This window comes from Heterodontus francisci, chromosome 7 (assembly GCF_036365525.1).
Source record: "Heterodontus francisci isolate sHetFra1 chromosome 7, sHetFra1.hap1, whole genome shotgun sequence".
NCBI lineage: Eukaryota > Metazoa > Chordata > Chondrichthyes > Heterodontiformes > Heterodontidae > Heterodontus > Heterodontus francisci.
This window is the reverse complement of record NC_090377.1, coordinates 53,714,790-53,737,891: the sequence shown is the minus strand read 5'-3', so window position 1 is coordinate 53,737,891 and position 23,102 is coordinate 53,714,790. Positions and strand designations below refer to the sequence as shown.

General features: G+C 43.6%; 1 protein-coding gene across 1 annotated transcript in view; it reads right to left on the bottom strand.

Annotated features, from left to right (window-relative positions):
* csrnp3 (cysteine-serine-rich nuclear protein 3) overlaps positions 1-474 on the bottom strand; it is a 125,455-nt gene extending 124,981 nt beyond the window's left edge. The window contains exon 1 of the mRNA XM_068035207.1: positions 371-474. The gene's annotated coding sequence lies outside the window, so the exon portion shown is untranslated. The remainder of the gene's footprint in view (positions 1-370) is intronic.
* Positions 475-23,102: the final 22,628 nt, after the last annotated feature.

The following is a 23,102-nucleotide window of genomic DNA, read 5'->3' as shown; positions in this document are numbered from 1 at the left end:
TATGAACTTTGGATTTCTTATGAATTTAGTGGTTTCAAATGGAAGTAACATTTTTAACGCTACAAAGCACGATTAGCAGTAAAATGTCCCATTTGGTTTAAAATACTCTCTGGATTGAGCTGACCTGAATACCTCCTGTTCTTGTATACAAAAATACACATCAGTAATTCAATGTCATCTCACACACAAACTGATACGAACTGAAAAATCTGCAACAGGAAAACAATTGAATTCTATCCTGATCAGTACAATCCAAACTAAATTTGATCCCTAAAAGAATAAGATAAACTGTTTCAGCATTTCAATCAGATGCAAGTCAAATTAACTTTAAACCTGCACTGGCTTGTAATTTTGAATTTAACCTGAATACCTGTTACTGCTGTTGGGTGCAGACATGGCTGCAGACATCACAAAGAACCTTCCACTCTGTACTCCATGCCAGCCTGAAGCTGCTTTGCAGATTCAACAAATGAGCATTATTGATCTCTGCTTTGGCACAAACAAAAAAAGCAGTCAATAATTTCTACAGTAGCCACAATGATGGTTTTCAAAATGAATATTTGGCATAGAGAGTCAGAGTAGGAACAGTATAACATCAAAACCATTTAAATATTTATCTTGAATCTTTGGAACATGCAATAAATAAATATCAATTGCTGTATTTTTTGCAGAAAACACATTTATACAGAAATCTATCATTTTCATGAAACTTTATTTAATTGTGAAATAAGCCCAAGAAGGATACTGGCAGGGTTTCATCAGCAATCAAGAGCAACCTAGGTCATTTCTTTCTACAGTAGCTTTGGTAAAGATGGAAATAGGATACAGAATAAAACTATAGCTAGATTGTTTGGGTGGGAGTGTGAACTGTGAGGAGGATACAGAGAAGCTCCAGTGTGATTTGGACAGGTTGAGTGAGTGGGCAAATCCATGGCAGATGCAGTATAATGTGGATAAATGTAAGGCTATCCACTTTGGTGGCAAAAATAGAAAGGCAGATTATCTGAACGGTGATAGATTGGGAAAGGGGGAGATGCAGTGAGACCTGGGTGCCCTTGTTCACCAGTCGCTGAAATTAAGCATGCAGGTGCAGCAGGCAGTTATGAAGGCAAATGGTATGTTGGCCTTCATAGCGAGAAGATTCAAGTACAGGAGCAAGGATGTCTTGCTGCAAATATACAAGGTCTTGGTGAGACCACATCTGAAGTACTGTGCGCAGTTTTGGTCTCCTTATCTGAGGAAGGATGTTCTTGCTATGGAGGGAGTGCAGCGAAGGTTCACCAGACTGATTCCTGGGATGACAAGACTGACATATGAAGAGAGATTGGGTCAATTAGGCTTGTATTCGCTAGAGTTTAGAAGAATGAGAGGGGATCTTACAGAAACATACAAAATTCTAACAGGACTGGACAGACTACATGCAGGAAGGATGTTCCCAATGGCGGGTGAGTCCAAGACCAGGGGTCACAGTCTAAGGATAAGGGGTAAGCCATTTAGGACTGAGATGAAGAGGGATTTCTTCACCCGGAGAGTGGTGAACCTGTGGAATTCTCTACCATGAAAAGCAGTTGAGGCCAAATCATTAAATATATTCAAGAAGGAGTTAGATATAGGTCTTCGGGCTAATGGGATCAAGGGATACAGGGAGAAAGCGGGAACAGGTTACTGAGTTTGGATGATCAGCCATGATCGTATTGAATGGCAGAGCAGGCTCGAAGGGCTGAATGGCCTACTCCTGCTCCTATTTTTCTATGTTTCCAAAAAGAAACATAGGGGTTGAATTAAGTATCACCTGGCAAAAAAAGTAAAGAACCTGAAAGGGGCCAAACATAAAAATGGAAAAGTATTAAAGAACTGTACAGACAGACAATCTATGCTGTGCACTCCTCTAAATGCCATGTTAAGAATATAAAGCACTACTATATCAATAGTTTATAGTTTTTCTTTTTACCTCAAAAAATTAATTTTAAATTTAAAACAATATTCTACTTGAACAATTAATTGCTAAACGTGTGCTAGATTTCCAGGTGCAATTTGTAATCTGCTTGTAACTTTTGACATTTTGAAATGGAAACAAATTTTGTTTTCGCACCTTTCACATTCTATGTCGGAAAATGTGCCAACCAACATATGCACAGCAAAGTCCCACAAACAATAATGAGATAAATGCTCAATGAATCTGTTTTTAGTGGTGTTGGTTGAAGGGTAAATGCTAACCAGGAGAAACAAACTGTTTATAAAATGAAATACATACTTCTGTGTTATTAATGATTATATGAAAAAATCATGAAAAACAAATTAACATTAGTACAGAAATACTTTAAGAAAATTATTACAACTTTTCATCCTTCAAAATTGGGGGGATGCAGACCAGGTGAATAGCTCAGGAAATATATATTACCAACAGTGCAAAATATTTCATGCGGAAAATATTCTCCAGAAAAATCTGATTAATGGACCAAGTAAACAATGGTTTACTGTTTCTGGATATTAAAGATTAGTGTGGATGTTGGCTGATGCCATTTGTACATTTGCATCATTACATAAACAAACACCAAGTCCCTTCAGAACAACCTCTCAATTTATATTAGGGTATTTAACCTCCTATAAAGATGGTTTGTGGGGGGGTGGAAATGTGTTCACGTCAGCGCTACAGACTTAAATCCTGGGGGAATACCTTTGAAGAATGTCACATGGACTACCAACCCCTGGGAATCAAATTTCTCCCCCGCAGTCTCTTTTTCCTCCTTTTTTCAATTCCTTCCATTTCCTGCCCTTGCCTTCAGCGGATATGCTCTCTGTGCTCAAGGTGACAAGTCAGGTAGCTTACTTCTGGGACAAAGCAAATTTTCCTTTTTTAGTGTTCCCTTGGATGACCTAACAGCAGCCCAGTGCACTCTCACCATCCAAATCTTTCTTGTCCCACCAGGCGATTCTTATTTCTCATTTGGTGCCTCCCCAAGCAGCATAGCTGATATTATCATAGAATCATATAATGGTCACAGCAATAAAGGAGGCCATTTGGCCTGTCGTGTTTGTGCCGGCTCTCTGCAAGAGCAACTCAGCTAATCCCACTCTCCTGCCCTTTCCCTTTAGTCCTGCAAATGTTTTTCTCTTCTGATAATTATCCAATTTCCTTTGGAAAGCCACAATTGAATCAGCCTCCTCCACACTCTCAGGCAATGCATTCCACATCCTATCCCACTTGCTGCATAAAAAAAGTTCTCCTCATGTCACCTTTGTTTTTTTTTGCCATTCACCCTAAATCGGTGTCTTCTAGCTCACCACCCTTCCGCCAATGGGAACAGTTTCTCCCTATCCACTCTGATTTTGAACACCTCTATCAAATCTCCTCTCAACTTTCTCTTCTCCAAGTACAACAGTCCCAGTGTATCCAATCGATCCACGTAACTCAAGTCCCTGATCCTTGAAACCATACTTGTAAATCTTTTCTGCACTCTCTCTAATCCCTTCACATCTTTCCTGAAGAGTGGCCAGAATTGGGCACAATACTCCAGTTGAGGTCGAACCCAGGTTTTATAAAAGTTCACCATAACTTCCTTGCTTTTGTACTCTATACCCCTATTTATAAAGCCCAGGATCCTGTTTGCCTTATTAACTGCATTCTCAACCTGTACTGTTCCCTACAATGATTTGTACACTTACACCCCCAGGTCTCTGCTTCTGCAACCTTTTTACAATTCGATCCTTTATTTCATATTGCCTCCCCTCATTCTTCCTACTAAAATGTATCACTTTACACTCTTGCCTTATGTTTCATCTGCCACAAATATGCCCATTCCACCAGATTGTCTCTGTCCTCCTGAAGTCTATCACTATGCTCCTCACAATTCACAATACTTCCAAGTTTTGTGCCATCTACAAATCTTGAAATGGTACCCTGTACACCCAAGTCTAGGTCATTAATTTATATCAAGAAAAGCAGGGGCCCTAATACCAACCCCTGGAGAACCGCACTGTATACCTTCTTGCATTCTGAAAAACAACCATTCACCAGTACTCACAGTTTCCTGTCACTCAGCCAACATGCTCCCACTGTCCCTTTTATTCCAGCGGCTTCATCTTTGCTAACAAGCCTGTTATGTGACACTTTATCAAATGCCTTTTATAAGTCCATATACACCACAGCAACCACATTACCCTCATCAATCCTCTCTGTTACCTCAAAAAAAAATCCTCAAATTAGTGAAACATGGTTTGCCTTTAACAAATCCATGCTGGTTTTCCTTATCTAATTCATATTTGTCCAAGTGACTATTAATTTTGTCTCGGATTATAATTTCTAAAAGCTTTCCCACCATCGAGGTTAAACTGACTGGTCTGTAGTTGCTGGACTTATCCTTGCACCCCTTTTTGAACAAGGGTGTAACATTTGCAATTCTCCAGTCTTCTGGAACCACTCCTGTATCTAAAGGAGAATTGGAAGATTATTGCCAGTGCTTCCACTCTTGGTTCCTTCAATGTCCATGGATGCATTTTATCTGGTCCTGATGACTTATCAACTTTAAGCACAGCCAGCTAAAGGCCTGCTACCCGTCCCGAACCCGACGACACATGTCGGGTCGGGCCCATCTTTCGGATTCGGCTTTCGGGCTCGGGTCGAGTCCAGGTCGGGTCGGGCTGGACACACACGGTAAGTGCTCTGCCGCGAAGTACTGAAATTTTAAAAAAACCTACCTGAGCTGCGAGTCCGGGAGGAAACGGAGTCTACGCAGTGAGTGAGTGACATCGCAGTTTCCTGGAGGTTCCGAGTCCAAAGGTAAGTAAAGGGGTGTTCGGGTTGGGCTCAGGTCGGGTCAAGTTGGGGTCGGGCTCGGGTCCAGGTCGGGTTCTTTTTCCCAACCTGAGCAAGCCTTTACAGCCATTCTTTTTAATACCTCTGCTTTATCAATTTTTAACCCATCCAGCGTCTCAAATAATTTCTTTTTCACTGTGACTTTGGCAGCATTACATTCTTTGGTAAAAACAGATGCAAAGTAGTCATTTAGTGCCTCGCCCTCTGTCTCCATGCATAAATCCCCTTCTTGGTCCCCAATCACCCCACCCCTCCTTTTAAATAGTATTATACTATTTATATGCTTAGAGAAGATTTTTGGATTCCCTCGTATGTCAGCTGCCAGTCTCTTATACTCTCTCTTTGCTTCCCTTATTACTTTTTTCACTTCCCCTCTGAACTTTCTATATTTAGCCTGATTCTCAATTACATCATCAATTTGACATCTGTCATACGAAGCCTTTATCTGCTTCAGTTTACTCTGATCAAAGGTCATCGACCTGAAATGTCAAATCTGCTTCTCTCTCCACAGACGCTGCCAGACCTGCTGAGTTTTTCCAGCACTTCCTGTTTTTATTTCAGATTTCTAGTATCCATAGTACTTTGCTTTTATTTCAGTTTACCCTCTATCTCTTTCATCATCTGGGTTTGTTTGTCCGACCTTTCCCCCTTGTGGGAATGTATTTCAACTGTACCTGAACAACCTTCACTTTAAAGGCAGTCCATTGTTACATTACGGTATCCCTGCCAATCTTTGATTTCAGTTTACCTCGGGCAGATCCGTTCTCACCCTACTGAAGTTGGTCCTCTCCCAATTAATTATTTTACTCTGTATTGCTCCTGGCCCTTTTCCACAGCTAACCTAAACCTGATGATGCTGACCCCCAAATATTCTCCGCTGACACTTGGTCCACCTCATTACCAGATCCAGCAATGATCCTCATCGAACTGGAAACATACTCCTACAGAAAATTCTCCTTAACTCACTTCAGAAACTCTTTCCCTTCTCTGCCCTCTACACTATTACTATTCCAGTGAATCACATTCCGGCAATCGTACTAAAGACCTGTGCTCCAGAACTTGCCGCATCCCTAGCCAAGCTGTTCCACTACAACAACAACACTGGCATCTACCCAGCAATATGGAAAATTGCCTAGGTATGTCCTGTACTCAAAAAGCAGGACAAGTCCAACCCAGCCAATTACCACCCTATCAGTCTACTCTCGATCATCAGTAAAGTGACGGAAGGTGTCACTGACAGTGCTATCCAGCAGCACTTGCTTTGCAATAACGTGCTCACTGACGCTCAGTTTGGGTTCTGCCAGGGCCACTCAGCTCCTGACTTCATTACAGCCTTGGTTCAAACATGGGCTGAAGACCTGAAATCAAGAGGTGAGGTGAGAGTGAATGCCCTTGACATCAAGTCGGCATTTGACCGAGTATGGCATCAAGGAGCCCGAGCAAAATTGCAGTCAATGAGAATCAGGGGGAAAACTCTCCGCTGGTTGGAGACGTACCTAGTGCAAAGCAAGATGATTGTGGTTGTTGGAGGTCAATCATCTCAGCTCCAAGACATCAAGAGTTCCTCAGGGTAGTGTCCTGGACCCAACCATCTTTAGCTGCTTCATTAAGACCTTCCTTCAAACATATAAATACCATAGCTACAAGAGCAGGTCAGAGGCTAGGAATCCTGCAGCAAGTAACTCACCTCCTGACTCCCCAAAGCCTGTCCACCATCTACAAGGCACAAGTTAGGAGTGTGATGGAATGCTCTCCACTTGCCTGGTTGGGTGCACCTCCAACAACACTCAAGAAGCTCGACACCATCCAGGACAAAGCAGCCCACTTGATTATTTGTGGATGGGGTGTCATTCACTCACTCCACGACTGACGTACAGTGGCAGCAGTGTGTACCATCTACAAGATGCACTGCAGAAACGCACCAAGGCTCCTTAGACAGCACCTTCCAAACCGGCAACCGCTACCACCTAGAAGGACAAGGGCAGCAGATGCATTGGAACATCACCACCTGCAAGTTCCCCTCCAAGCCACCCACCATCCTGACTCGGAACTGCATTACCGTTCCTTTACTGCCGCTGGGTCAAAATCCTAAAACTCCCTTCCCAACAGCACTTTGGGAATACCTACCCACATGGACTGCAGCGGTTCAAGAAGGCAGCTCACCACCACCTTCTCAAGGGCAATTAGGGATGGGCAATAAATGCTGGCCTAGCCAGTGACACCCACATCCCATAAAAAACGAAAACAAACATATTAAGATAATTAAACTCCCCTATAACAACTCTAGTTTTTGCAGCTCTCTGTAATTTCCTTGAAAATTTGTTCCACTCGATCATTCCCACTAGTTGGTTGCCTATAAAATACAACCAGTCGTGTAATGGTAGCTCTGTTGTTTCTTAGCACTAACCAAATAGATTCTGTCCTGTCCATGACCCCGCTAGAGTCCAGCACTGTAATATTCTCCTTCATCAATACTGCCACTGGTCTGCCTTTCTTTCCTTCCTTATCCTTCCTGAATGCCTTTTTGGCTTAACAGCAGCATCCTGTTAGTGGCGAACACCATATGTGTTGCCACTGCATTATAGCAGCGTAAAACAACTAGCTTCACCTGTTATACATTATCCTTCCAGGGTAATCAGAGGTAGACTGGGCACTTTTCAAGGCTTAAAATGACAGCCTTAGGCCCGTTCATAAGTTTGCGTGATAGACAGAGAGAAATGATCTGAGCAGTGTAGTCATTGTCACACAGGATGTCTTTGATTCGCCCGATTTCAGCATCAAGCTTGCATGGTGAGCAAATGGCTCGGGCCCTATTTACGAGGTTGCCGCTAACGCCAATCTTATAGCGTGTGGAACTGTAAGAATCCCAACATGTGTATTGACCAGTGAAGGTAGGTTTGCAGTAGGCCATGGTAGAGAATCCCTTAGATTTCTCAACTAGTACGTCAAGGAAATGGAGCTCATTTGACTGCTCCATTTCAAAGGTGAATTTGAGCACAGGATGGAGCCCATTAAAACGTTTAAGGAAATTACTGCGTGCAGCTGCGGATTCAAATATAGCAAACGTATCATCTACATATCGGAAATATGCAAGATGTAGCAGGTTAGGTGCCATTCCCTCAAAGACACATTTCTCAAGGAACCCAACAAAGATGCTTCCAACAGCTGAGCCTAAAGGGGATCCCATGGCAACACCATCTATTTGGGCATACATGGTGTCATTAAAACGGAACTCAACTGTGTGAGTTGCCATCACAATTCCATGCGCTATAAGATTGGCCTTTATCAGCAACCTCGTAAATAGGGACCGAGCCATTTGCTCACCATGCAAGCTTGATGCTGAAATAGGGCAAATCAAAGACATTCTGTATGACAATGGTTACCCTGATCAGATAATTTTTCACTGTATATCGCGCAAGCTTATGAATGGGCCTAAGGTCAGCATTTTCGGCCCTGAAAAGTGCCCAGTCTACCTCAAATTACCCTAGAAGGGTAATGTATCCCAAAAATTTAAGCAACAGGTGAAGCTAGCTGTTTCATGCTACTAATATGCAGTAGCAACAGGTGTTCGCCACTAACAAGACACTGCCGTCAAGCCAAAAAGACGTCCTATCGCACAAATGAGTAATGTGATACATAAATTTCAATGCCAGTGTGATGCTTGGTATATAGGCCATATGTCCCATAGACTGGCAGATCATATTAAACATATCCCTTCTGCTGTTCGCAATGGGCAAGCCATACCCATCCAGTCCGTGCTTGTAAAACTCAAAACAGTGTCCAACATTAGATGTGATTCTGCGATTGGACAGCATTTACTAAATAATCCTCAGTGTGCTAAGAATTATGCTAACAACCAATATAAAATTGTCAGCAGGGCTCACAGTGTGCAGCATTTGTGCGTACTGGAAGCTACATATATTAATACACAGGACCCTGTTCTTTGCAGACAGAAAGAATATGTACAAACATTGCGTCTGTTTCAGCTAATCAAAATAAGTGATAGCCATTCGCTGGTTCATTCCTCAGGGCAATGCCTTGACCAGAGTCAAGCTGACTGGTTTAAATTTCAAACAAAGCTCGGCAGTTAACTGTCAGTCACCGTTAACTGGTGCATTCTCCATGGCAATCAGAGTTCACTTGCCAACCAATCTGCACTCTCTTCTCATCCAGTATAAGTTGTTGTTTTCCCTTACATTGGTTATTCTTGCGTGTTGTCCTGATGAGTGCAAGATGAAAAGCTTCAACATAATGTCTCTAATTTCAGCAATACTCAAGGAAAAGTATATATTATTAGGCTGTCATCAATCTATATCACCACTGGACTGCTGGAGCTTGTACAGCCCTGCAGAATATACTGGCAAAGATTAGATGTCCTACAAGTTTGGACCATAAGAAAAATTGACTTCTATCTGTCACCACATAGCCACTGTGATAGACTGAAAGAAAATAAATTACTCACAATGGTAACCTACAGTTTATTTTTTGTTTGAAGGTGGAGGCCAACTTGAAAAAGAATTGGGAACATTTTGGATACATTCAAATTAACCCAAAGAAGTCTAACGTGCATCGCTTGCATTTTTAAGTATTATTCACTGTCCACCTCCACCAGTTTATAGGCTAGATAGCTCAGCAATACACATATGCAGAATTGCCACCACTGGTAAATAACCGCCAATAATCATTGCTTACAACTATCTCTTTTTTAGTGTTCAGAACCCTTAAATTCAGTGCTTATCACGGAATTAAACTAGGAACAGCTTCAGCAATCAGCTTGCTATCTCCACAAACATACAAAGCTTTCAAACTACATATTCTTAATACAAAGCTACTTCATTCAAAGTATCTGTTAATTCAATGATCCTTAGCACTGAATTCTCAATTTTCCATGTTAATTAAATTGCTTCATTCAAAATATTGAATAATGATTTTTCTGGTGCAAAAATTTACTTTGGATTATTAGGATTGTTCATTAGGCTGCTCAATGCCAAATACAACGAGCTCAACTATACATGGTGCACGCTCTGCTCATTTGTACCTGAATTTCGCATATGGGGTTTTACAACTGGCATTGGACCCTGATTTTAATATTTAAGGAATCTAATGGCTGTTTCAGGTGGGTGTCCTTGATGACTAAAGTCACTCAAACCACTATGACAGCCTGAGCAATCTAAACATAATGTGGATGCAAACATTAGCAGGACTTATAATTTTACATCACAAAAATACACAGTTGCAAGTTGAATTTTCCCCCATAGTATCCAGCGACAAAGACACAGGAACAACAGCATCTCATTAGTAAAAACTGGGGTTTTGTGTGGAAGACTGGAATAGCATTCAATTATTTTGCTCTTTAGAAATAGTCTGCATGGAGAGACTCTCAAAATTCTCAGTACAAAGATAAACCTGCAATATTTTAATATAGGTCTTGCTCCCACCTTCAAATGAAACGCACACATGAAAATAAATGCACAAAATGTTAATAATACTTCTATTTCAAACAGCCAGAATGAATATTCATCGTTCTTTACAGTGGGATATTACAAAAATATAGGCTCATTACTGTTTATTTTCACCACAGAATTGCATTTTAATAGTTATTATTTTTTATAAGACAGTGAACGTTGGTGTGCTTTCATTCAAATGCAATCCTCTCTTCATTCTGGCCCTGATGTTGACAGGGGTGAGTTTTCCGAGTGAGAGAGATGGAGTTTTAGACTGGGATTTTTTTTTTTTGACAACATCCTCGATGTCAGCCTGACTGACAGGCTTGGTTTCCAGTAGGGCAACAAGCACTCCAGAGCAGGCCGCACCCACTGGCAAGGAGCCTGCACCTGCCAGTTTGAGTGTGGAGGGTCTGATTCCTGAAGGGGTGTTGGGGGGCAGGAGGATCCAATCCCCGACTAGGGACTCTTTGGAGTGGGGGTGGGGGGGAGCTGTTGGGTGTGATCCAGGGAAGCAAGTAGTTTGGGGATGCTGGCGGGTGGGGGCGCGGACTGGGGGGGAAGCACTCCTACTCCTCCTGATCAACAAGCTGTACTGTAAAGACCTGGGAAACCCAGACAGCCAGGGGTAAACCAAGGCAAGATAAATGGTCAGCTACCAGTCTCATAATAATAATTATTTGGCCAACCCATCTCCTGGGAGCGAGTTGACTACCTGCTCCCATCTCACCTCTGTTAGATCAGTGAGTGGGTGATTTGGAGGCAGGTTTCCGATATAAAATTTTTTTTACATCTCATCCACCCCAACCTAACTATTTTTTTAACCTCTCCATATCCACACCAGTGTATTTTTCAGCAGGGGCACTGATTTTGCAACAGGGTCACTGGTTAAGCAGTTAGAAATGGAAACTTTGAGTCATTTTTTTTTCTCCAGAATTAAATCTGCACCGGTCAGAAATGTCAGCTGAGAATAACTGGATTTTTTTTGTGAAATATTGTTGAAACTTTGGGATCTGAACAGGTCTGGTTAATCAGGCTTTATTCATCATTCCACAAAGCTCTGTTTTATGCAGTCCCATATAAAGCAAGACAAACTGTGGCTTCATAATTCAAACAAGTTCGATTATCATGGTCACCTTGACACATTTTGACTGCATTCTTTCCTTGCAACTGGCATCTTTATCATATGGGACAGTCTTTCCGGGCTATCTTGCAGGAAGCCACCAGACGTAGCCAGGAAACTAAACTGTTGTTTGGTGACTCCAGTGGTCTGTTCAGAGAGAGCTCTAGTTGACCATGGATCTGATGGTGGTGGAGTTCCATAACTGAGTGTGGGATCCTAAGGGGAGTCATAAGCAAAGTGTGTAGGAAACAGCTCTCATCACTAAGCAACCAGCCTTTAACTTGCGCAGGGGCAAACAGGGGGAGGATTGCAGCTGCCAGGAAAACAGACACAAACTCCATGATACACTTCTGGTCATCTCACACCAGTTCAGCATTAACTGGGAGGCGGAGGATGACATTTCATCTGCTGCTCCTTGCCACCCTATTTTTCAAACACAAGGAGGGAGGTAAGGAGACCAAAATCACACCCAGTGTTACCATTTTTATAGTAGCAAACATGATTGAATTCTTCTCAAAACTGAATACACTCCAGCTTTCACTCATTATAATAAATTGGTGAAATTGTGCATTCTGAATTGGTGTTGGCACAACTCAGAACTGTCTCATGCTACTGTCAATTCAGAATTATGTGGACCAGTGCCAACACAAACTGAAGGTAGATTTACAGCTGATGTCCCCAAACCCGACCCTTCCCAACCCCCCCAAAAAAAACTCCCTTCCAGGATATGGTTCTTCCTACCAATGGCACACTCCTCTCTCTGTATCACCCTTTGGATCACTTGCATAGTTACCATCTGTTCTCACCACTAATTGAAACTGTCCAAACTAATGAAAGAACTGCTCATGCAGACTGATGTAAGCTATATACACAAACGGCAATTGACTTAAACACACCTTGTGCAGATGCACAAACAAAGATAAAGCTTTAAAGCAACAGTGGAACATAGCAACAACTTAAGCCATGCGCTTTCACTCGATCCCCAATTCAGATTCAAGCTACAGCAACACATTTTAGCACAACTCCAGTATGTGAGGATTTCTGTAATCTGAATTCTGAGAGAACATAGGATTCATAGTGATGCTCAATGCAAGTTCATTTGTAATTAAGGTCAAACCAAAATTAAGTGTGCCCCTTTAAACAAAAGCTACCAAATATACATATGCTTTCATCACAAACATAGCTGAGGTCACTATGATGAGAGAACCAGATTAGTCTACAGATAACCTCATGGCTTGTACAGCTATGAGCAGAGATGCACTGACCTTAATTTGAATGGCTGGGTGGCCGGTGGTGGGGGGCAAGAAGCAGGGTGAGTAAGGTGTCATCAACAGTGCCATCAAGTGGCACTCGCTTAGCAATAACCTGCTCAGTGACGCTCAGTTTGTGTTCCGCCAGGGCCACTCAGCTCCTGACCTCATTACAGCCTTGGTTCAAACATGGACAAAAGAGCTGAACTCAAGTGGTGAGGTGAGAGTGACTGCCCTTGACATCAAGGCAGCATTTGACCGAGAATGGCACCAGGGAGCCCTAGCAAATGGTCAATGGGAATCAGGGGGAAAACCCTCCGCTGGCTGGAGTCATACCTAGTGCAAAGGAAGATGGTTGTGGTTGTTGGAGGTCAATCATCAGAGCTCCAGGACATCACTGCAAGAGTTCCTCAGGGTAGTGTCCTAGGCCCAACCATCTTCAGCTGCTTCATCAATGACCTTCCTTCAATCATAAGGTCAGAAGTGGGGATGTTCGCTGATGATTGCACAATGTTCAGCACCATTCGCAACTCCTCAGATATTGAAGCAGTCCTTGTACAAATGCAGCAAGACTTGGACAATATCGAGGCTTGGGCTGATAAGTGGCAAGTAACATTCACGCCACACAAGTGCCAGGCAATGACCATCTCCAACAAGAGAGAATCTAAACATCTCCCCTTGACATTCAATGGCATTACCATCGCTGAATCCCCCACTATCAACATCCTAGGGGTTACCATTGACCAGAAACTGAACTGGAGTGGCCATATAAATACCGTGGCTACAAGAGCAGGTCAGAGGCTAGGAATCCTGAGGCGAGTAACTCACCTCCTGACTCCCCAAAGTCTGTCCACCATCTACAAGGCACAAGTCAGGAGTATGATGGAATACTCTCCACTTGCCTGGATGGGTGCAGCTCCAACAACACTCAAGAAGCTCGACACCATCCAGGACAAAGCAGCCCACTTGACTGGCACCCCATTTACAACCGACGCACAGTGGCAGCAGTATGTACCATCTACAAGATGCACTGCAGCAATGCACCAAGGCTCCTTAGACAGCACCTTCCAAACCAACGACCTCTACCAACAAGGACAAGGGCAGCAAATACATGGGAACACCACCACCTGCAAGTTCCCCTCCAAGTCACACACCATCCTGACTTGGAACTATATCGCCATTCCTTCACTGTCGCTGGGTCAAAATCCTGGAACTCACTTCCTAACAGCACTGTGGGTATACTTACCCCAAATGGACTGCAACGGTTCAAGAAGGCAGCTCACCACCACCTTCGCAAGGGCAATTCGGGATGGGCAATAAATGCTGGCCTGGATAGTGATGCCCACATCCCATGAATGAATAAAAAAAAAGTATGGACAAAGGGAAGCCCCCATGTGGAGCTCAGCAGGAGGCTTGGGCCATTTGAATTACAGGACCTCATTTGACGATTCCAGCACTGTTTTCCTGCCCCAAACAGGCACGTCTGATGTCAAGGCTGGTGGGTGGGAGCTAGAAATCAGATCGTGAGCCTCAAGACGACAGCGTCCCAAAGCTACAATCATCTTGGCCTCGTCTGGTCAGTCAACGCCACCCACTGTGATTTGACTGTTGGGTTTTACGCCATGCAGGCCTCTTCCATCCTCAACCTTAAAATCATTTTGCAGCACCAATAACATCAATGGGCCGCATCTTTCAAATGTAAAGTAGGCCCCTGCCTGTCTGTAGTGGGAGTCTTAGCTGTTCTCAAAGTCTGCAAAGATAAACTGGTGGCAGGCAGGAATGTAGTGACCTCCAACCGGTATTTCGACATGAATTAGAATTAGAATTAGAACATTACAGCGCAGTACAGGCCCTTCGGCCCTCGATGTTGCGCCGACCTGTGAAACCATCTGACCTACACTATTCCATTTTCATCCATATGTCTATCCAATGACCACTTAAATGCCCTTAAAGTTGGCGAGTCTACTACTGTTGCAGGCAGGGCGTTCCACGCCCCTACTACTCTCTGAGTAAAGAAACTACCTCTGACATCTGTCCTATATCTATCACCCCTCAACTTAAAGCTACGTCCCCTCGTGTTTGCCATCACCATCCGAGGAAAAAGACTCTCACTATCCACCCTATCTAACCCTCTGATTATCTTATATGTCTCTATTAAGTCACCTCTCCTCCTCCTTCTCTCCAACGAAAACAACCTCAAGTCCCTCAGCCTTTTCTGGTCTAATCTTAACCCTTTTTCCCTTAGCGGAGGGGTTAATAACCAGGGAGCATCGATTTAATGTAAGGGGCAGGAGGTTTAGTGGGGATTTGAGGATAGTTTTTTTCACCCAGAGGGTGATTGGAATCTGGAACACACCACCTGAAGAGGTGGTAGATGCAGTAACCCTGACAACATTTAAGAAGTATTTAAATGAGCATTTGAAATGCCATAGCATACAAGGTTACGGGCCAAGTGCTGGAAAATGGGATTAGGATAGGTAGGTGCTTCATGGCCAGCATAGACACGATGGGCCAAAGGGCCTGTTTCTCTGCTGTACATATCTATGAGTCTCACCCCTTGCGCGCACCATTCTCACTGGGTGAGGGGGGTTAAAATCGAGACCACTGTGTCTTTTTGTTTTGCAGGGGAGGTCTGAATTTCAGATCAGATCCAGCTATTTAAAAAAAACCAGCAGAAACTTGATATGACCTGCCCTAAGGGAGCAAGCAAATTCTTCAACTAGGATGACTTCCATCAGCCTAAATGAATCGAACCTACTCTGCATTGAAATAAGGTGGAGGAAGGGAGAATCGTACCAAGCCCCTGGCAGCAGGCGAGGAGGAAAATAAGAGAGAAATGCGTCGGGCCAGTTTGCCAATGTATTCTCACCTCTAGCCGCTTTTCTGGGGGCGGATGAGTGCTATTTCGGCGAGTCCCACATCAGTGGCGGAAAGCCAATTAAGGTTGTTTATAACACAACAGCAATTTTCCGAAGGTAATGACATTTTACTGGCAGCGCACAGGATCCCTCTTTCTACTCCCCCCCCACCCCCACCCCTCACTGTGTCTGCAGCTTGTCAACTCAGCAGGAGGGTGGAGTGCCATGACAATAAAATGTCATTGGCCTGTTGAAATTGAAAATCGGCAGCATGAAGTCATCGGCAGGCAGAGGTTTGCTATTTCATCATCGTCTCTTGGACAATGTATAAGGAATAGAGCTGGTGGCAAGGAAGAGGGTGCCATTGCCTTCAGCCGTTTCGCACCTCCATTTTGTCCAGCCCTCTTGTGCCCTAGTCGCATCAGTGGCACTCTCATTGCAGACACAGTGAATTCCACTAGCCAGCCTGGCAAGCGCGTGTACTGAACCACCCTGCCACCTCCTCAACCCGCTTGCCATCCCTAATTGGTCATTTATCCCGCCGCGCCCTCGGAAATTTGGGCCAGTAGGCCCGCTGCTATGGCAATCGAGTTCACGACCCAAAAATGGTCCCGCCTGCAGGAAAAAAACTAAGTTGGGAAAATTCAGCCCAAGGTGTCATTAGCAATAACAGAAAAGAATGCAGATCTGTGCCACTGCTTTACATCTTACAAACCATCCTATGACTGAATTTTTCTAACACATCTTTCTCAATTACAAAATATACACAGGAGTAAAATTACAATATTGAATATTGCACAATAGATTTATATTACCTTTCTGTGGCAATATCACATTTATATCTTTTCATCCATGGAACAAAAAGCTTCATCAATTACATATTTAAGAACTAACATAATTTGTTAGATACTGTTTCCATGGTGCAAATAAAACTACCAACCCTTTCTCTACTACAGTTTGTAGTCATCCAGGACCAGAATCGTTTGAATCTTTTCTGAATTGCATATATTATTAAAAGAAACATACAACCCAATCAACTTTATTTTCTTAATCAGATCCTGCTACATGGCAAAGGACACACCCTTCTCTTTCCACTATCGCCATTCTCATAAGATGCGTACGTGTTAATATTTTATTTACAAAAGAGTGTTAGCTACCAGTTGACATGCTTCCTAAACTGCTGAATATACTGTGGTAATTCAGCACCATATTGAAACTGCAACTACATCGGGTTGATATTTATGATTTTTAAAGTCAAAAAATGATGAATTATATAAAAAACATAGGACATTTGTCCTGGAAATCACTTTAGATTAATAAAAAAAAACAAATGTTACAAAATAGATTGTTGTTTTGTTAAATATGAATTATAAACATAGCATTTTGGATGCAGTATTATTAACATTTATAAAGGACAGTGGAGCTGCATGTGGTTGATGTTTAGAGTAGATCTGGAGTGGTGGAGTAAACAGCCTGATTAAGCTTCCAGTCTTAAGCTACATAAGCATGTAGAAGACTGTAGCCAATTGAAAGCAACATGATCCAGGATGAATACAATCACTCAGTAATCTAGTCCAAGCCCATTTATGCTCCAAATCAGTTTGATGCATACCATAGTTTTCCAAGCTGGTGTGCAACTGGGGATTCAGATCTGACAGCTTTGTGACATTAACCCAGTTTGTACATACAAGAGCTGCACTGCATCACAAATGTGGCATTGCCAGGTTTCACTTTCGAAACACAGGCTGGCAAAGAAATTCTTCTGGGTTTGGTGCTTGTATCACTACAAGACAACACTATAAAGAATGGGGCAGCCTTGATCGCAAACAATAAGGATGCTTACACAGATATCATCATGTAAATATAATGCAGATGCTGTGCCCACTCCCAGCTATTATGCTGCAGCTTATTAGAGGTTAATCAGTGGTGATGCTGGCTTGTTGACAGGAGAAATTTAATTGCTGCAGCATAGAATCCTTTATTTTGTTTCTGCTTATAGTAATATGTATTAGTTTAATCTGGCCTCAGTGTTTGAATCAGTGCACACAGATTGAAAGGAAATGTTCCAGTTATATTGTGATGTGGTATAATCCATGCCAGTCTTTGAATGAAACTCCAAACCCATGATAAATAAAAAGGATGACCAGCTGGCATTTGGTATGCTTCCTAGATTAGTGAATACTTTCATTCCTATTCTATTGCTCGAACCTGATCAGAGACACCAGCAGTGGCAGCAGAGGATGAGAGTAAGACAGAGACAGACAGACAGACAGAAAGGAGAGAAAGCACAAGCAGGGATAGAGTTCAGACCTGATCATGGACACCAGCAGTGGCAAATAAAACAGAGACAGAGAAAGAAAGAGAGTGGAGGAACAGCGTGGACCTGATTAGTGACACCAGCAGTAGCAACAGAGAGAGAGAGAGAGAGAGAGAGACAGAGGAAGGAACGCAGAGCTGATCGGTATATTTCCAAAAAAGCAACGAGTGATGTCAGAGGACAGCAGCGAGGTGACTGGTTGGTAAGCATTAGGTTTTTTCTAAACTAGGGTATTGGTTTATACTAGGACTGGCAAACAATAAAGTACTGTATCAACTAGTTAAACTAATTGAATAAGATTTCAAATCGGGTTAAGTATAACAGTAAGGGAATTAGTATTAAACGTATTAGCATAGAGCAGGTCTAAAGGCATTAAATAAAATTAGTATTTTATACAAGGTATTAACTAGATTCGAAAAGAGGAAAGAGAGATTTTTTCTTAGATCATGGATGGGCAGCTGAGACCCTGTTGCTTGCAATTCCTGTGCCATGTGGAAACTTCAGGACACTTCATGTGTCTTGGAGGACTACATGTGTAAGAAGTGTCTCCAGCTGCTTGGACTAAAACTCAGGTTTTCAAGCTTGGGGGGCATCTGGAGTCACTGCGGAGCATCAGGGAGGATGAGAGCTCGAGGGTCATACGTACCAGGAGGTGGTCACCCACAGGCAGTGAGAGTTCAGGATAGTAGATGCGTGGCCATCCGGAAGAATAGGAAGAGGCAGGAGGTGCAGGAGTCCTTGGGGTGTGTGCCACTCTCAAACCAGTTTCAGCTCTGGAGATTGCTGAGAGTGATAACACCTTGAGGGAGTGTAGACCAGACTACGGCACCAATGGGCAAGAGACTGCACAGAAGAGAACAGCAAAAAGTAGAAATGCAGTTGTTATAAGAGATTCCATAGCGAGGGGGACAGACATGCATTTTTCTTTCATTTGTTAGCATGGTTAAAGGATTGGCTAGCTAACAGGAAACAGAGAGTAGGCATAAATGGGTCATTTTCAGGTTGGGAAGCTGTAAATAGTGGAGTGCCACAGGGATCAGTGCTGGGGTCTCAACTATTTACAATCTATCAATGACTTGGATGAAGGGACAGAATGTATGGCAGCTAAATTTGCTGATGACATAAAGATAGGTAGGAGAGTAATTTGTGAAGATTACATAAGGGGTCTGCAAAGGGATATAGATAGGTTAAGTGAGTGGGCAGATGGAGTATAATGTGGGAAAGTGTGACCTTGTCCACTTTGGCCAGCATTTATTGCCCATCCTTAATTGCACTTGAGAAGGTGGTGGGAAGCTGCCTCCTTGAACTGCAATCCATCTGCTACAGGTACACCCACACTGCTGTTAGGGAGGAAATTCTAGGATTTCGATCCAGTGACAGTGAAGGAACGGCGATATATTTCCAAGTCAGGATGGTGTGTGACTTGGAGGAGAACTTGCAGATGTTCCCACATTTCTGCTGCCCTTGTCCTTCGAGGTGGAAGAAGTCGCAGGTTTGGAAGCTGCTGTCGAAGGAGGAGTTGTGAGTTGCTGCACTGCATCCAGTATATGGTGCACACTGCTGCCACTGTGCGTCGGCGGTGGAGGGAGTGAATGTTTAAGGTAGTGGATGGGGTGCCGATCAAGTGGGCTGCTTTGTCCTGGATGGTGTCGAGCTTCCTGAGTGTTGTTGGAGGCAGGCTAATCCAGGCAAGTGTTCCATCACACGCCCTACTTGTGCTTTGTAGATGATGGACAGGTTTTGGGGACTCAGGAAGTGGGTGATTCATCACAAAGAGACAGAGAGAGAGAGACAGACAGAGAGAGAGAGAGAGAGAGACAGAGAGAGAGAGAGAGAGACAGAGAAAAAGAGAGAATATTCCAGAAAGAATGCAAAGAAAGAGAGTTGAAGCAGCTGGAGTTAACTAGGGGGCGACAGAGTAATCCCAGTGAAAGCACGGCCAATATGGACGAGCATAATTCAGGGCTGGGTACAAAATTGCTAAACCTTGCTCAACTAATTCCAAAATTCAATGAGGGAGATGTAGAGGCATTTTCTGTGGCTGAGGGCTCTTAATGTACAGATCAGCTATGAGAGTCTCAGAGAAGTAATTCTGTTAGAGGAATTTAAAAACTCACACACCCAATAACGACCCATGTAGAGGAGCAGCGGGTTCAGAGAGCCCGGCAAGCGGCCGTTCTGGCTGATGAGTTTGCTTTAATTTATAAGTCGGTTCGCCCAGGGCAGACCCTTTCCTAATCACCCCTACAAATCTGAAAAGGACAAAGGGTGGGAAGGTGATCTCTGCCCAGGCAGTCCTGGGAGAGAAAGGAAAGCATGAGACAGGGGGCCCTCCTCCAGCCAAAAAGGAAAGTGCTGTGAGCAAGAGTGAGACCCGGAGATCTGTGTGCTTCCAATGTAATAAAGCAGGGCATTTAAAAGCTGACTGCTGGAAACTAAAGGGAAAACTGGTAGGGTTAATCAGGGCTCACCCGCTCAGTGAAGAACAGAACCTGATGGAAAACACAGCAGAGCAAGCTGTGGCTTTGACTGCAGTAAGAGTGCAACCCAGGAAGCTCAGTAAGGCCAGTGCAGGAAAAGCTCATGGGATTCCAGGGTTTTTGTGTTTGAAAGGAAAGTAACCCCATACCCCTCTAGTGGGGCCAGCAAGCCCATAGTGATTCTCAGGGATACAGGGGTCACTAGATCCCTTTTACTAGGAAAAAGCCTGACCTATCCTCCAGACAGTGCAGTGAACACCAAAATGGTGGTGAATGGTATTGGAGGGCAGTGTATGCCTGTACCTGTACACTGCATGCACCTGGAGTGCGACCTAGTTTCGGGACCAGTGACCATAGGGATTGTCCCTAGTTTGCCTTTGGACGGGATTGACCTGCTTCTAGGTAATGATCTGGTGGGGGTGAAGGTGATAGGCCCCCCCCAGTAGCGAAAGAAAGACCGCAGGAGGTCAGAGAGACAGGGCAGTGGCAGGAGATGGTCCCCTACAATTTCCCTGAATGTGTAGTGGATCGGGTCATGATCAAACCAGCTCCCCAGAGGAGGCTGCATTGGCACTGCAGGCAAATGACCATGAGGTCTGCCCTTCAGAGACTTCCTTTGGAAAGTTAGGAGACCCAAGGAATGAATTAAATGGATTTTCTCTAGCTGAGGCTCAGCGAGCCGACCCAGTTTTGCGAGAGTTAGCACAGACTGCCCAATCTGAAAGTGAAGCAGAGAGAGTCCCTGAATGCTACTATTTAAAGAATGGGGTAGTGATGAGGAAATGGAGTTCTCCTCACAGATCTGAGAGCAAGGAGTGGACAGTAGTTCAACAGTTAGTGGTGCCACAGAAGTACCGGACAGAAATATTAAGAAGGACCTACGAGACTACACTGGCTGTACATGCTGGTATACAAAAGACCAAAGCCCACATAAGACAGCAGTTTGACTGGCCAAAACTCCACAAAGATGTGCTGGAGTACTGCAGCAGTTGCCACATGTGCCAGGTTGAGGGTAACCCCAACCTACAGTGAAACCTACACCCCTAAATCCTGTACCGTTGTTAAGTAGACCCTCCAGAAGAGGGCTGATGAACTGTAAGGGACTCCCGCCGAGAACAAAAGGGGGCAGGCAGGCACATGGCTGGCAAAAGGGTAGACAGGGAAGGGAAAAAAGTGACTAAGAGAGCAGGTTAAAGGAAGTCCAGGAGTAATCCCGGATGAAAGCCCCTACTGTTCGGTCAGTCAACCCCCAAAAATTTGAAAAGTTAGACCCCGCATCCTCCTACGTAAATGCAGACTCTAGAAGCACCCCACCAGAGTTGCTAACAGCATTTACAGGAACCTACAGAGACAAAGAAAGATCTCTGGGGGGCAGAGAAACCATGAGGGAGATGCCTCACCTAGTCGACGTGCCACAGGGGAGTGCCGTAGGGCCTATACACATACCTGCAGGCAGGAATATCTCAGAGAACAAAGGGGAGATTAACAAAGAATCCTCCCCCACAGTCAGAGGAAAAGGGAACCACCCATCCCCTGAAGTCAAAAGCCTTTACATGACTCAGCAAAGCACTGAAAGAAAGTTCAGTATAGACCCGCCCACTACTAACTTTCCTGAAAAAGTGACCTCAACAAGGCAGCCATGGCAATGGGCAAACTGAAGAAAAACTTCCCCAAAGAACCACATGGTTACTGGGATGCCAAAAATGTGAAATTAAAGCAGGACTGGCACCCAAAAAAGACAATTTTAATAAGTTTTAAGATTTATGAATGAATGGAAATGAGTGATAGAAATACATGCTAATTATTTCTGTATCTTATAATTTTTCTCAAACCTTTGAATGAAATATGCCTTTTTTTCAAAAATGCATTTCATTCCCCTAGGTGTGGAGGTGTCATGCAGGCCCTCACCTGCCAGGAATGAGGCATATTAATTTCACCACATGAACATTGATTTTAAACTGTTACTGGAGTAAAGAAAGAACTTGCTTTAAAAAAAAAACACCAGACCCTTGACTAGAAAGACATTTGCATATTAAAACGGACGAAAGACCATTCCCTGACACATTCAATCCACAATAGACTTCTGATTACCATTCATTGAAGGTGGAGGAGCTAGCATTCCAGGTTGATTGCTAAGATGGCCGAATACACAGACGGACGTGGTCACACCAGCTAGTCATATGACTGATCTGCTGGGCCACCTGAGTGTTTTTTTAAAATTTGAAATTGCCACAGAGTTTTGAACGAGCAGAAAGCTCCTGGCTCCTGGATTGAGAACATCTCTCTCCTATCTGCTCCCATCTCTTTCTCATCAGCTTCGGAATCCACTGAAGACACATGAACCCCAAGAGAGAAAAGTCTCCTACAGTGAACAAGGTTCAAGAAGAATACTGGGCTTCAACGAAAAGGATTACCTACAAGCAAGGACTCTACAGTGAGCTCGAAGAACCATAACAAACTCTTCAGATATTGCCTCAAACTTCTCCATTTTATCTTTCTTCTGCTCTTTTCTGTCTCTATTTGCATGTGTGTATGCATGCTAGCGTGGGCGCGTCATGTATCCGTAGGCGTCAACTGAATTAGAGTTTAAGTTTTAATAAATTTCACTTTTCTTCTTTAAACCTAAGAAAGCCTGTTTGTGCTCATTTCTTTGCCTTATAATTGGAAAGCGGTGAACAAGGATTCACCAAGGGGAACGCAAAACACAGTGTGTTTAAAATTAAAACCCTGTTACAGTAAGACCAGGTGAAGGCTGAAAGGGACCCCAAGACACCTTTCTCACCTGGTCGTAGCACTATGCTTACAGTGGATCAG